Source organism: Canis lupus, chromosome 12 (assembly GCF_011100685.1).
Source record: "Canis lupus familiaris isolate Mischka breed German Shepherd chromosome 12, alternate assembly UU_Cfam_GSD_1.0, whole genome shotgun sequence".
Classification (NCBI taxonomy): Eukaryota; Metazoa; Chordata; class Mammalia; order Carnivora; family Canidae; genus Canis; species Canis lupus.
In genome coordinates this window covers 9670556-9686383 of record NC_049233.1, presented here as the reverse complement: position 1 = coordinate 9686383, position 15828 = coordinate 9670556, and the positions used below count along the sequence as shown (strand labels likewise).

At 45.6% G+C, this 15828-nt stretch overlaps 1 long non-coding RNA gene across 4 annotated transcripts; it reads right to left on the bottom strand.

The window, feature by feature from the left end:
- Positions 1 to 5260: 5260 nt before the first annotated feature.
- LOC111098253 lies at positions 5261 to 14938 on the bottom strand. Of its 4 annotated transcripts, XR_005367668.1 has the most exons (5): positions 14231 to 14938; positions 13334 to 13409; positions 12631 to 12823; positions 7804 to 7914; positions 5261 to 5509 (listed from the first exon to the last, which is right to left on the bottom strand). It is a non-coding gene; the product is annotated as an uncharacterized LOC111098253 (long non-coding RNA). The 4 variants fall into 4 exon arrangements; XR_005367669.1 differs by lacking the exon at positions 13334 to 13409 and having other exon boundaries at positions 14231 to 14936; XR_005367667.1 differs by lacking the exon at positions 12631 to 12823 and having other exon boundaries at positions 5265 to 5509; positions 14231 to 14932.
- Between the last annotated feature and the right edge of the window lie 890 nt (positions 14939 to 15828).

Sequence of the window (15828 nt, the reverse complement as noted above, 5' to 3'; positions counted from 1 at the left end):
CCTTTCTTTCAAATCTACCTCACGAGTGATATAATGTGTATTAATCCATTAGGAGGCACAAAAGTCTGTCTTTGCTTTAGTGATTTTTTTCCCTAAAGATATTATTTATTTATCTTAGAGAGATAGAGAAAGCACAGGAGCAGGGGGAAGGGCAGAGGGAGAGACAGAAAGAAAATCTCAAGCAGACTCTGTACTGAGTGCCAAGCCCAATATTGGGCTGGATCCCATGACTCTAAGATCATGACCTGAGCCAAAATCAAGACTCGGATGCTCAACCAACAGGGCCACCCACATGCCCCTGTTTTTGTGATATTAGTGGCCTACTGAGCAATGCCTGGGTCCATTAGTTCATAGGGATGGCAAAATGGTGCAATCCTAATGTAATTAATCTTTCTTCGTTTATTAGCTGGGTTCTTTATTTCTTAGCTGGACTACAGCTATGGAGAAAAGCTTTCCTTGATCTACCTTCTGATCTCAGCAGACCAAATTATGTAGGATATCCCACCCCCATCCCACCCCCTGCTGCCATTCTCAGTCCTCCCCTTAGCACACTCAGCTTTCCAGCCCAAGTCCTGGGTTAAGAACCCAGGGCAGGAAAAGGCTGGAGGTCACCTAGTCTGTCCACCACCCTCCTCCGCACAATCTCTCAGATTGGACCTAAGCAAGGAGGGCTCTTAGGCTTGGACCTTGTTCTCAGGGGTTCTGCAGTCTGAGACATCAGTGATTTTAAAAACAGGTTTTAAAAGCAGTAGTGTGCTTTCCCATCATAGTGGCAGATCATCCACATGGGGGTCTGTCTGAATTCCTGAGATGAGGAAATTGTCTTTACACCTAATCCCATTCCTCTGCTACTCTGCTAAATACCAGAAACACACAACCACCTAAGTAGTAGAATTTGGAGAGAACTGGAAGGAAGAGTGGTGGTGATGACATTGTGCCACTGAAAAGCAAATTACTTACAATTAGATTTTAGACATCCATTTTCTTAACATCCCTCTGCTGGGTCTTACTGTCCACCCTCCCCATGGAAAGCCCCAAATTCCCAGCAGTTTTTGGAATGGCTTTTCTTTGCCTCTCCTGGAGCCCCTGCCCCTCGCCCATGTCTCCTGTTCCCAGCTGTGCCTCTCCCCACTCCACAAAGAATCTCGGACTTGAGAGTGTGTGCTGCCCCTGCTTGTAGGCCTCTCCCTTCAGTCCCAATCAGGACAATCTCCTCAACAAAGAGCCATTTGCCTGCAGGGGAATTATGCTCTCCCAGCTGCTAAAACAAAGCAGCTCTAGTCAATTAGAGGTTTTAAATAATTTTATATTTCTCTTTATGTTTTAACAATAATTAACAAACTGAAGCTCAGATACTTTACGGACCCACCCAAGGTTACAAGGGTCATTATGCCTAAGGTTGGGATTCAAGTACAGATCTTTAAGCTGCAAATCCCAAATATGTGTCTCCATTCTCCATGCTTATCCGCCCCTCACAGTCGCTGGCACCTTTCTGCAGGATGAGAGCAGATATGCAGCCCATCCAAGAACCCACCAGGAAGGACAGATTTATTTAATGGGAATCCAAGGCTGCATGCTACACCTGGCTCTTATCTTGGCAGTTAAACCGGACTTTTTATGGAGCCTTTAAAAGCAAGCTACTTGGGGCATAGTGAGGTGTAGTTAATCGTCAAGAGAGCAAACTCCAGAGTCACAAGGTTTCAGTTCCAATACCAGTTCCACCCACTTATAAGCTGTGTGGCCATAGGCATAGATACTGCTTAACCTACTCATGCCTCACTGTCCTCACTGAGCAACAGAGATAATAATAGTACTTAGCCCATTGCCTTCTTCCCAGGTAATGGCTTAAGAGGTTGCAGCATTAGCATCATCTGGGAGTTTGCTAGAAATGAAAATTCTCAGGCCCCTCCCAGACCAGACCCCCTGAATCAGAAACAGCTTATTACTATCATTGTTGTTAGCCGGCAGTGTTATTCATTACTCCTAGGATCTTGGGTGGAGGAGATTAATCCAGCTCTGGAGGAGAAAGGCTGAGGACCCTTCTCATGCTCAATTAAGCATCCCAGATCCCTGTGGTCGGTCTATCTTGTTTTGTCCATTGCAGAATCTCCAGCCCCAAACACTGTGCTCCAGACATAGCATGGACCTGGCAGTTGTTTCCTGGATGAATGTGGTACATCTCTTAGTCTGACCTTGAGAAGAAGAGGGAATACTGGGAGCTAAGGAGTGGACTTTAGTCCCTACTGGAAACTCCTTGCCTAAAGGGAGCATTCTCTGCCTACATTGGGCTTAGTTTCCACACCACCTTGTTTTTGTTAGCCAGTTAGACTATGGTGAATCCAGGGCAGGGGGGTGACCATGCTGCCAGGCCCTGTGTTTATATCTCAATCTATCAATAAGAAAAGGACACTTCAAGAGAAAAATGGATAAAAGCCTTGAACACTTCTCAAAAAAGGATAGCTGAATGGCTAAGAAGCCAGAAAAGGTGCTCAAACTCATCGGTCTGTAGGGAAACGCATATTAAAACCACAATGTAGTGTCACTACATACCTACAAGAATAATCAAAGTGAAGGGATGGAAAATCCTGGGTCAGCTGAGGAAGATATGGAGCAACTGAACTCTCAAAGATGGCTAGTGTGAGAATAAAATGGTAAAGTCACTTTGGACAACCATTTAGAAATATCTACCAATGCATACCAAATGATTAGCTATTTCCACTCCTGGGTATTACAATATCCAACAGAAATGCATCCATACGCTCTTCTGAAAGACATATTCTGGATTGTTCTAAAGCACTATTTTTTAATAGACCCAAACTGGAAACTACACAAACAAAACATGTCTATCAAGAGTAGAATGGATAAATCAAGTGTGGTATATTCATATAGTAGAATACTACACAGCAGTGAGAATTAATGACCTACCATGACACTCAACAATGTGGCAGGACCTGATGAACATACCCTAAAATGAAAGAAGTCAGACGTGAGAGAATATGTGTATCCTGTTGGATTCCATTTTTGTAAAGTTCAGTAACAGACAAAACAAGAGTAGTGGTTCCCGTTGGGAACATAGTAACTAGAAGGCAGCACAAGGGGGCTTCTGAGGTGCTGGTAGGGTATGTCGATCTGAATCATGGTTACAATGACGTGTTCAGTTTGCAAAAATTGAGATGTACACTACTGATGCATGTACTTTTCTGCATGATCATTTTAACAGAAAGTTAAACAAGGTAAGTAGGTGATCATGGAATATCAGGTGGTTCATGTCTCTTACTGGCCCTGAAGGAGCAGCCCTGTGGAGGGAAAAGAGGCCAGAATCCCAGACCTGGATCCTGAGCTCAGGCTTCTTTAGCTTTCCACATCTCAATGTCCTTATTAGTAGACAACAGGAAATCCAGACCCAAGAGGAGAAGGGAATCACCCAAGGTGGATATGCAGTGGCTGGCAAAGATCTTACCTTAGCCACATACAAGGAGGTAACCGAGGCCATCTGCTTATAGAATCCATTGGATGATGTCGCCAGAGGTACCCTATACCTGGTGGCATGGTAGAGCTGTGTGGACTGCTATTGCCAGTGTTCCCCAAGTCAGAGATACATCTGTGGGTTTCTCCATTACCACCCAGCTTCATGCTCATTCTTTCCAATGACACGCTCTCGTTTTTTCTTGAAAGTGATTACAATTCCTAAATGAGCACACAAAAATAAACCTCTTCATTAACCAAGGAAAAAAAAATGTACCACCTGAGTGGAATGTGCACCAGAATGCAGCAGAGGCAGAGCAGCATATGCTGGACTAATTAGCCCTGTCTCCACAGATGGATGTGTTCAGCACAGTGGTTGTATTATGGGGTGAGATAACTGGGAGCTGTCCTGTTTAAGGCAGCATTTCCAAAAGCTGTTCTTCAGAATGCTAGTCCCGTGAGACATTAATCGGTGCCATGAGGTGACAATTCCATGCTCAAATATATTTTGGCAACTGCTAGGTTAAATATTATAAGATGTGTTCTTTGCTGCAGGACTTCTCAGAGACTTTAATATGCTAATGGGTATAACAAATTAAGATAGGGTCAAATAGGTAGTATTTCTCTAACTTATTTGATTATTGGAATTGGACATTTTTTGATTTGTCAAGCATCTTGTGAAAAGTATTTCCTGGAACCCACAATGAAAAATGCTGCATAGACCCAATCTTGGTCCAAGGGTCAGGGAACCTATCTTGCAGATCCAGTCTGGTTATGAACAAGACCTTCTTTTCTCTGAGCCTCAGTTACCTGGAAGAAAGGGACTTGAGGAAAAGCAACAATATGGATATGCCAGAGAGGGGAATTGTGTTCTAACCATTGTCTTAACCTCATTTTTTTTTTTTTCATTTTAATGCTGTGGTGTTAGGCAATGTGACTTCATTATTTATACACGGAGCAAAGGCTATTGATCCCTAAACCAATAGCTGTTACCCTCCTTTATTACTAAAAAAATCTGATTTTCCCATGTGACATTGAGCCTAGTGAGAGGGTTCTGGTCAATGAGATACAAAAGGAAGTTTTATGGGAGCTTCTGGGAAAGACTTTCTTCTCTGATGATATAGAGTCACTCAAGGATAAGCTCTCTTTTTTCATTCCCTCCCTTCCCAATTAAAAAGTGGTTAGGATCCTGACCAGGCCCTGTGTTTATATTACAATCGGATATAGATACTGCTTAACCTACATGCCTCACTGAAAGTGTCCAACTCTCGGAAAGAAAGTGTCCAACTCTTGATCTTGGGTACTGATCTCAGGGTTGTGAGTTCAGGTTCTGTGTTAGGCATGGAACCTACTTAAAAAAAGAAAAAAGATTAGGTGAAGATGTGATGGTTGGAGCTGTGGCAGTCACCTTTTGACCATAAGACAATAAGAATGAAAACCAATAAGCGGAGAAGGCATAGAAAGGGAAAGAACCTGGCTCCTTGATGACATCATTGAATTGTTGAACTTATATTCAAACTATCTACTTTTGACTTCTTTCAAATTAACATAAGTGCCTTCATGGTCTTAAGTACCATTTGTTTGATTTTTTCTTATTTACATTCACACCGAAACTTACTGGAAATATTTATGTTTGTTTTTCTCTTTCATTATTCTGTTATAAGGTATATTTATCATTGATTTATTAGTGAGATAGGAGGTTCTGATGCAAAAGTAGACAAAACATTGAGGTCTCAGTGACTTAACCCAATGGCAGTTTATTCCTCACACTATCATAGTCCAATGTGGGTTAGTAACTCCATCCCAACTAGTAGGTCTGGAGCACATGGTGTATTAGTCAGGTTAAGTGAGGTTATGCTGCAGTAACAAACTGTCTCAGAGATTTCAGTGGTTTAATACACAAAGGTTTATTTTTGGTTCCTGAAAAGTCTGTTCTGGGTCCATTGGCTCTCCAAAGAAGTTCTCTTCCAAGCAGTGACTCAGGGATCCAGGCTGCATTTTATAGATACAGTCTCTGGAATAGGTGATTTCCAGGTTGCTGAAACTAGAAAAGAGAGAGCTGAGAGTTAGGCACCAACATTTAAATATTTCAGCCTGGAAGTGATATCACTTCTCTTTATAGTCCAGTGTCTAAAACTAGTCATACATCCCAACTTAACTTCTAGGGAAGCTGGGAGATACAGGAGAGCATATGGATGTTTGGTGAGTACTAACTGTCCCTGACACAATTTAATAACAACTTTTAAAATAACCTTATCTCTGACTGAGAGCCTGAAATGTGTTAAATGGAGGCTGGGTGCAGGATGAGGTGGTGAGTGAAACTTCCCTGACTCTACTGAATCTAGCTTCCAGAAGCCAGGCCAGGTCAGGCCCTAGATTCAAAGCAGCACACAGAACAAGCTAGCTCAGGACCCAGAAATCTGGGTTCTAGTCTCTGTGTTCCTATCAACCTCAGGCAAGCCATTTTTCATGGACATACCTAATCTATAAAATAAGGATTTTGACCCTGTTCTAGTCACTATGGCTATGCAACAGGTCATCCAAAAACCTAAAACAATAATTTTTAAAATTATTTCTTATGTTTCCCATGGGTCAGTAACATACGAGTGGCTTGGCTAGGTAGTTTTGCCTCAAAGTCTCTTATTTACAGCCACTTGAAGGTTTGGTTGGGGCTGAGGATCCACTTCCATGGTGGCTCACTGACATGGCTGGCAAGTTGGTGCTGGCTGTTGGTAGGATATCTCAGTCCCTCTCCCTGTGAGCATCTCCACAGGCCTGCTTAAGCATCCACATTATGTATGGCTGGCTTCCCCCAGAACAACCAGTCCCAGCCACCAAGATGGAAGCTACATGCCTTTACCACTTGGCTTTGGAAGTCATACAAAATGACTTTGGATCTCTCTTTTTGAGAGATCTACAGATCTTTTTGAGAGAGAGAATGAGAAAGAGAGAGAGAGACAAAGTGGTCCTGTTCCAAGATGAGATATTTTCTAGAAAAGAATCCTAAGAATAAGCTCATTTTCTATTTAATTCTTTCAAGTGTGACAGACACTATTTTCATCAACTCCATTCTACAGATTGGCTCACTGAGGCCTGGAAAGAATGGCTTGCCCCAGCATATGCTGTGTTAGATTTCAAGCCAGAGCCTATGTTTCAGCTCCAGAGGAGTGGATAGCCCTGTCCCTTGCTCCTGTCCAGCCTTGAGTCCAGGTGTCCTCTCTGCAGCCTGGAAGGGGGGCAGCGAATATCCTCCCTACAGAACAGCATTGGCCAGGACCCCTGTAGCTGCCAGTCCCCCACAGTGCCCACTATTTTCTGTATGGCTCCCACTCCATCTGGAGGAATGTACACCCCAGGAACTTGCTTAGACATGGGAAGTCCCTTCATCCTTTTAATATTTCCAGTGCACATTGAACTAATGGTGTTAGTGCCCGAACAAAACAGCATGTCCCTGCTTAAGGAAGTGGTAATGGAGTTTGATTAGTCTGAACAAGGAGTGATTTCTTTCTGAGCTGGTGTATTAGGGTTTAGCTGTGAAACTGCCCTTTTCTTTAACTGCCACCAGCAAGAGAAGAATCTCTTGACCACAAATTTATTAAATGTTATGGACTTAAATGATTTAAAGTTCATGCTTCTGTTCCTGATCTGCCTATCACCGCCGAAAAGCCTGAACAACGACTTAACCCACCTCAGCAATTTGTCTGCATTTGAATGAGGCAAATGAGCAATTGCTGGGGCTCCGGGGTCTGAGGACAGGAGGGGGACCAATGGCCCTGAGCGGCATCCAGAGGTACTCTCATTCCCCTGCCAGGGAGGGACTAGAAGAAACAGTCGATGCCCTGACTTGGCACTGCATGTTACCCAGAGCTGGTGCATTCAGTCACCTGTGAGTCTATGCGCATAGTTACCTAAAGCAGGTGTGGGGCACTGTGGGGAGGGGGGCACTGGGTGCCTGGGGTCATGTGTTTAATAGTGGGCAGTAAAGGGCCATGGTTGAAGGTATAGGCCCCAGAGACATCCTAGAATATTGACTCCACCACTTTCAGCTGGGAACCACCCATGGGTTTTCTTATCTGTAAAATCAAGATGACAGTAATAATGTCACCTATCTTAAAAGGTTCTTATGAGGATTAAATGAAGTGACCCTTTGAACATCGTCCAACATAGCATAAACACAATGAAAGCTACTTTTATTCATGTGTTGGGTGTATATCTCTGTGGACTTCTGTTTGGGATGGGCATGTGTGTGAGTGTGTATATGAGGGCATCTTTGTGCAAGGATGTGTGTATATTCAGCGAAATTAAAGACAAGGAACTGACTGGCCATGGGGGGCTCACCCCTTCTCAGGCAGAATGTGACACCCATGCTTTCCAGCTAGAGAGTCCACTCCACATCCACTAACGAGGCTGCAAACGTGCTCCATGGCTGCAGAGACCTCCTTTGCTGGGCTGGGGAGAAGAACCCAGGCAGGCAACTGGTGATCCCAAGGTCAGAAGTAGAGAATCAACGTTTCATCTATTAATATAATTAAACTTACGTGGTTTTATGGAGAACCAAAGAGCCAGGGATAACTGGCTGATTTCACTCCCATTCTTGTACATTAGCACATTGGGTGGGTTGGCTAGTTCATTGCACCGCTGGCCCCCACCCAGGGGGCATCCCTACTCCTTGGAGGCTGAGGGCTTTAGGGACAGGGAGTCAGCCAAGTGTAAAGCTGCTGGGACTGCCATGTGCTGCCTCTTGCTCTGGCTGCCATGTTTGACTTAAGGCTTTGTGAGCAACTCGGCTAGCCATTCCCATGAAAGGATTCAGGATATATTTTGTAGATCCGGAAACAGTCCTAGATCAATGAGATGGTGTAGTTGGAGCCCTGGCCCCAGCCCTTTTTCCTTGGGGCTGATGCTGAGTGTGCTGCAAGTGGCTTCATGGAAGGAAATGATGACAACACTATCTTCTAGTCCCTTCTAGATGCAAGGACAGTGTCAGGAGTGTGGGGACCCCATCTCCATATGCACTTTTTTTTTTTAAAAAAGATTTATTTATTTGAGAGAGAAAATGTGGACACACATGAGCAGGAGGAGGGGCAGAGGCAGAGGGAGAAGCAGACTCCCTGTTGAGCAGGGAGCCTGATGCAGGGCTTGATCCCAGGACCCCAAGATCATGAACTAAGCTGAAACCAAGAGTCAGATGCTTAACTGACTGAGCCACTCAGGTGCTCCTCCATGTGCACTTCTGTGTCTTGCTTAATACCTACACTTTCACAGTAGTTCCACCATGGCTTCTCCCATCAGTCCAGCTGTCCTGTTCTCTATACCTGGGAAGGACACTGTAGGACACTCTTCTCCTAGCAATGGGGATGGAACTCCACATGTTCTCTCTAGGCCCCCTTGTGAGGCCTATTTTTGAGGGATGACAGAGCACTGGAGAATCCCTGAGGAGTGATGTCAATTGTACCATTGTGGACTATGGCCACGTGGCTGGTAGCTTGGCAGCATGGAAAAGATGTGGCCTGGGTGTGGCAGCTGGGGGTGGGACCTATCTTCTCACCTGCAGGCTGAAGAAGGTAAGTGGTGGTTCAGACTTTGCAGAGGATGGGGTTCACTCAGAGAACTTGGTGGTGGGGAAGTTTCCGGACCCCAGTCAGATGTTTTAATTCAGGAGGGATAGGATGAGTTTGGGCCTTCCATCTGCACCAGGCATCTCAGGTGATTCTGGTTTGTGTGGTCTATATTTGTGCCTAAGTTCCCTTCAGCTCTCAATCCAAGAGTCTTCCAGCCCTCAGTTCACCAGAGCATAAGGGCCATCTCTCTGGGGGCCACATGGAAGGCAGTGGGTTTTGTTTAGTTACTGGAGATGGAGAACATCTTATGCACCACCACTCCTAGACTGTGGCCAGATAGGAAGCACTGTGGGTTATGTGTGCTTGGAAGACTAAGTAGCTACAAAGTGCCCCTCAGAAAGCATGTCAGAGTGGGCAGGCACCCTTCCATTCACCCAGGGCTCAGGCAAAAGCATTAGCATAATCTTAATTCCCCTTCCTCACATCCCATATCCACGCCATCAATGAATCTTGCCATCTCTACTTCCAAAATCTGATTCAATGTGTCCCCATCCCACTATCTACCGCTATCCTTGTTTGATCTACCATTGTCTCTTTTTTTGGGTAAGAGCCTCCTAACTGGTCTCCTACTTCCATTCCTGCTTCCATTGTCCACACAGCAGCCAGAGACATTATTTTAAAGCATGTCATTCATCTGTGCAAAGTCTTCCAGGGGCTTCATTTTACACCCCAGATAAAATCCTGAGTCTTTATCGTGTTTGCATTAGCTGGCTTTCCCTGACTACCTCCCTGACCTCATCTCCTATCAGTCTCCCCTCCCCCTCCCCTCCTTCTGTTTCAGACACATGGTCTCCTCACTGTTCCTTGAGCATCCCAAGTCCATTCCCACCACAGGGCCTTTGCACTCACTGTTCTCCCTGCTTGGAAATCTCTTCCCTACAAATCTGCATGGTTTTCTCCCTTGCTCCATTCAAGTCTATCTCAAATGGCAAGCAGCGAGTTCTTCTGTTCTTCTCTGATGAGTAAAATAACATCCCCTACATGTGCTATTCCCTTATCCAGTTTTGTTTTTCAGGTATGTGTATTGGGTATTGGGTTTATTGCTCAAAGCCTTTCCCTGCAGGAGAATGTAAGTTCCATAAAGCTGGGGAAGTTGACCGTCTTCTGCTTTGGTCCCAAAGTCTAAAATAGTACCCGGCACACTGTAGCTCACAAAGTCATACACGGAACGAGTGACGTGAATGGATGAATGGATTAGTAGAAGGATAGTACCTCAGTCCTATGGCTGAAGCAGCTTGTTTGATATTTTAAATAAGCAAATTAATCACGAGCTTTGTCATTTCCAATGTATTATCGATGAGTTATGAGCTCATCTCCGCCTCGGTGATCAGGATGGGCTGGTTGCTGTTGAGCACTCATGTGGTGTCAGCACGGCTAGTCGGAGCCACACAAATGCTCTCAGTCAGATTTCAGGGAGTGCCTGAAGGGGCACCATTCCCATTCAGTGTAGATTCCCACCACATAGCCAGCGTGACCCTGATCAGGGCACGGCACCATGAGATCCCCTGCTAAGATACCCTGTGTCGTGCTTGTGAGTAAAGGGCATTTGGCCTTCTGAAGGTACCTTAGGATTTTAAAAACAGATAATATTCACTGCATTCATTTGTAAAGTAGCAAAGACTGAGTGGTTTAATCAACAGAAATGTATTTTCTCACAATTCTGAAAGCTAGATGTCTAAGATCAAGATGTGAGCAGGGTTGGTTCCTTTGAGGCTTCTCTCCTTGGCCTGTCGTCTTCTCATTATGTCTTCACCTGGCCTTCTATCTGCGTGTCTGTTCCTGACCTCCTCTCCTCATAAGGTCACCAGTCAGACTGAATTAGGGTCCACCTGGATGACCTCATTTTAACTACATGACTTTGTATAACATCCTGTCTCCAAATACACAGTAACAGTATCAAACACTGGGGGTTAGGATTTCAACAAAAGATTTTTTTGGGGGGATGACAATTCAGCCCATTACATTTCCCTATTTTCCCTTTCAATCTTTACAGAAATTTCTTGGATAAACAATTTTATTTATTTGAGAGAGAGAGAGAGAGTGTGTGTGTGCAAGCTGGGGGAGGGGCAGTGGGAGAGGGAGAAGCAGATTCCCCATTGAGCACAAAGCCCAATGTGAGGCTCCATCTTACAACCCTGAGATCATGACCTGAGCTGAAGTTAATAGTTGGATGCTTAACCTACTGAGCCACCCAAGACCTCTAGTATAAACAATTTTAAAGTAAGTTCTCGACATGGGTTTTAAATAGTTTAATACTTCTCATGATGCATATGATTATCATTTCCATTTCATAGAAGAGGGGACTGACTAGGGCCCAAGTCCACACAGTGAGTTCAATGATAGGACCAGGACAGGACTCCCAGCACAGTGCTCATTTCAGCACCCAGTCACCTCCTGTCCTTGTGATAAAAGGCAGTGAATCAATATGAAGCATTAATTAATGAAGCCAGCGCTGCCATTTTAAACTTGTGCACTAGATCCTTGTGGAGGAGACAGCTGGCAGGGAGGGGGTCTTTATGCTCTTGCATCTCTAATAAGGTTAATTGCTTTGCTTAGCACACTGTGTACCTCCAGTCGGTTTGTTGTGGAGGGAGCAGGGGGAGGAAGGTGAGGTAAGTAATCAGCACAGTCACAAAGCTGACAACTTCCTACAGGCCCAGTTCTGTTCCCAGAGATCCCATGTCCAGTGTTTGAGAGAAGCCTGAATGCCGCCAGGAGGTAGAGGACACTTCAGCAACAGTGTCCTTCCTGCTGCCCTCCACCCCTTCCATCTGGTGAGGGAAAATGATTCTACACTTGAGAAGCACATACCTGCACAGCTGACCCTTTGGAAACTGGCGCTAGGTGAGCAGCAAGCTGCAATAAGAGTGAGGCTGCTGGCCTAAAAGGCTGATACAGGGCAGCCCCGGTGGCTCTGCTGTTTAGCGCCGCCTTCAGCCCAGGGCGTGATCCTGGAGACCTGGGATGGAGTCCCACGTCAGGCTCCCTGCATGGAGCCTGGAGCCTGCTTCTCCCTCTGTCTGTTTTTCTCTGTGTGTGTGTATTTAATAAATAAATAAAAAATCTTGAAAAAAAAAAAAAAGGCTGATACACTTACACAGTGCTGCCTGCTTCTCTTGGGTAGATGGACCCAACCTCCTGAATGTGTCAAGTCCCTATAACATTTTCCCTGACACCAGTTGGTTCCATCCTCCACCGCCCCTTCCCTTCCCTCCTTTCTTGAATAGGATTGTAATGCCTGGAGCCACAGAAGCCATCTTGTGTCCATTAGACTGAACGTGGGGATGAGAGCCAGCTTGTTGGGAACGGGGGTGTGAAAGGAGTCTCTGATGGTAAGACCAAGTAGCTAAATCAATACCAGCAACACCTGTCCCTGGTTACTGGCTATTTAAGGAAGAAAACCTCCTTTTAATTTAAGCTGTATGGTTGGGTTGCCTGTTAATTGGAGCTGAATGCATTTCTAATGATACATGTAGTGAGTCAAAAACAGGCTGTTTATAAAGATCTGCCTGGAAGAGCCACCGGATCTTCAGGGATCCCCTACCTGGTTGTTAACTGGAGTGAATGGAAGTGGCTTCACAGATGTGGAGTCCTCAGTGCCTACAGGACTTCTTTCTTTGTCCCTTCCTCTCTGTGGGGTGAGAGGTGGCCTTGGCTCTCAGCAACCTGAGTATTCTCAGATTCTTGCCATCTTAACCCCATCCTGTCCAATACTTGCCCAAAGAAAAATCCTTTCCCTAGATGGAAAAGAAATGGGAAAGATCACTCCTTTGTACTCAATCTGAGTGTCTCCACAATGTCTTCCATCTTTCCTCAGCAGCTTCTTTCCAGGTCATCCTTGGAGATATTAAAAACATACTCAGCCTACTATGTAGAGTGCAAGGAAAAACCCACAATAGGGGCACCTGGGTGGTAGCTAAGCATCTGCCTTCAGCTCAGCCCATGATTCTGGAATCCTGGGATCAAGTCCCACATCAGGCTCCCTGCTCAGGTGGAGAGTCTGCTTCTCTCTCCACCTGCTCATGCTCTCTCTCTCTCAAATGAGTAAATAAAATCTTTTTAAAAAATAAGTTAAATTTAAAAAAGGAAAAACTAAAAAAAAATCACCAAGAACCTGGAGAGAGAGGAATATTGAAGCATAACCCATACTAACAATTTCTCACATTTTCCAGCAGGCTATTTACATCTTCCCAGCCAATCTCTAAAGGAGGTTTTTATAAATCCCATTTTGTGGGTGAAGACCTTACCTGGATCCAAGCTGGCAAATCATGGGTGCTGAACAGAGCTTTGGAGCTGGGCTATGTTGTTTGGGGATGTTCTAACCTGTAACCAAGTTTATTCGTGACTCTGGGGTCTTTAATGGGGAGGGAAGTGGGGAAGGCTGTGAAGGAGGGGCTTCCAGCAACCCCATTCTGGCTGTAAACTGGTTAGCTTTACCTTTATCTGCTTTTATACATTAGGAATGAGGTTTCTGGATGTTCGCTGCACCCACGGAATCCTCAACTAACCAATAATGGTAGCTAACGCCGGGCTCTGTGTTACAAGCAATTCCACCACCATCTGAGTTAGGGGAATATTCTTATTCTGCCCATTTTCCAGGAAACTGAGGCTCAGAGAAGTGAAGTGTCTTAGCAAAAGTTACAGCTTTCAAGTGACAACCATAGGGTTCAAATATTAGGGTTTCTATTCCAAGTCCCCTGGAGATTATAGCTCCCCCTTGTGGGGGGTGAGGATAGAAATCCTGGAATTGGAGAACACCTGGCTAGATGGGAGAGGGACAGTCTGAGAGGGGGACACTCAGGCCCTACTCTGAGGGAGTCCAGAGACTTCTGAAAGGACCAAGAGGACCAAGAAGTTCCCATGAGAGGAAGGGATGTCTCATGGGGACAGGCTGTGTCTGTGGCAGCCCTATGCAGCTGCATGCATAATGAGAGGCAGAGATGAAAGAGCTATCCTGACAGCTTCCTAAGTGAGGAGAGTGAGGCTAGTTTTTGAAAAGAGAAGAGGAAATAGAGAACAGTATTGGGGGATGAGGAGGGTTAAGAATAAAAATTTCTGCCCAGGAGAATTCTGGTGACGTTTGCCCCTGGTGGGCGACCTGCTCAGGCTGCAAAGTTCTGCTACATTTGGGTCTGTCTGCTTACCCATAGCTCATCTCCCTGGCATGAGAGCCCTCCATTCATCTCCAGAGCCAGCCCAACCTCAGGCTCAGTGGAGCAAGGACAAGGACAAGTGCCAAGCCACCTGTGTCCATCACAGCTGCATGGCCAGCTCCAGCTGGCTACGGAAGGACACCTTGGAGGAAGTGCTGAGAGCTGGGGCAGAGGCGGGGATCAGAGCTGAACTTTGAGTTCCCCCATCACTTGCAAGCACTGTCTCACCCATCAGACTGGGAGCCTCCAGGCGGCAGAGGCAGAGGCTGTGTTTCCCTCACGAGTGGGAGTTCCCTAGCAGCAGGGAGTGCCTCCTCCATCGGACTGGGAGTTCCCTAGGGACAGAGGCTGCATCTCCCCTATCAGGTCAAGAGTTCTCAGAGCACAGAGATCTTCTTTCTCCCAGCCTTAGATGTGAAGAAGGACAGATAGTACCCTCTGCGGTGGGAGGAAGGGGCAGCCTTGTCAATCTGGGCTCTGTACTTCCTCCACCATGCTATGATTTAAGGAACTTGTTGCCACCAGACTGTGTTTTGGCTCCAGTGTTCTTTCCTAAAGACAGTCTTGGAAAAACTCAACGTTATCTACTCTTCTTGACCATCACCTTCAGTTTCTCTGAGGAGCGGATGAGAACACCAGCCTCAGTCTCATACCCTGATTGGCTTATCAGTTCAGACTGCCAGTTGGCTTGGAAGCCAGGGGCCGGCCCAGGTTCCGCCGCAGGGATTCTGGGTAATGTAGTTCCTTGCTGCTCCCTTGCCCCCCTCCCCCCCCCCTGCCTTCATGGAAGAAAATGGCTTCAGATCTCAAAGTAGCTTCTGTGGGTAGGGGTGGTGGGGGTGGGGGTGGGGACTCTTCTCCTTTCTTCAGAACTGATGGGAGTAATGGTATCATTGGAGTAATAGGAACAATTTTCTTTATAATCTAGCACAGTGTAGTGATTCCCTGAAAGAGCAGGTTGCTTGGGTACAGATCTGCAAATGCTGTTTCTGATAAGATACTGTCTCCTCTCTGCTGGTGGAAGTTGCAGCTTCCCACCAGGTGGGGCTGGGGCTGGGTGGGCGAGGGGGATGTGGTAATCGGGGAGACTGCTTGTGCTTTCCCTTAGAAACAGCTCTGTAGTGATGCACCACAAGGCTTAGTCTCCGCATGTTGGTCTGGTCTGGTACTTACTTGTTCACAGTGAAGTTTAACAGTCCACAAAGGAATGAGAAAATAAAAAATACCATAATATTAAAGGCATTTAAAGGATTATCCTTTTTTTCCCCTACTTTTTGATGTAAAAATGTGTTGGGGATACGCAGGGGGCAGGGGTGGGGGCTCAGTGAGTGGCGATGCAGGGAAGAGGTCTTCCCTGTGATGGGTCTCAAAGTGATTGCTTGTGTGTTTGGGATATTCATAAATATAGTGTTCAGAGGTCAAGGTATGCTACTAATTATCTGTAAATTCTTAATTATCTGTGCTGAAGAAAGAGAGAGGTGGGGATAATAGTGGGAATCATTCAATAATGGAAGTGAAGTAAGGAAGGAAAATAATGTTTCTTAAGGACTCATTCAGAAAGGATAATTGACTTGCCCAAGGTCACCGTC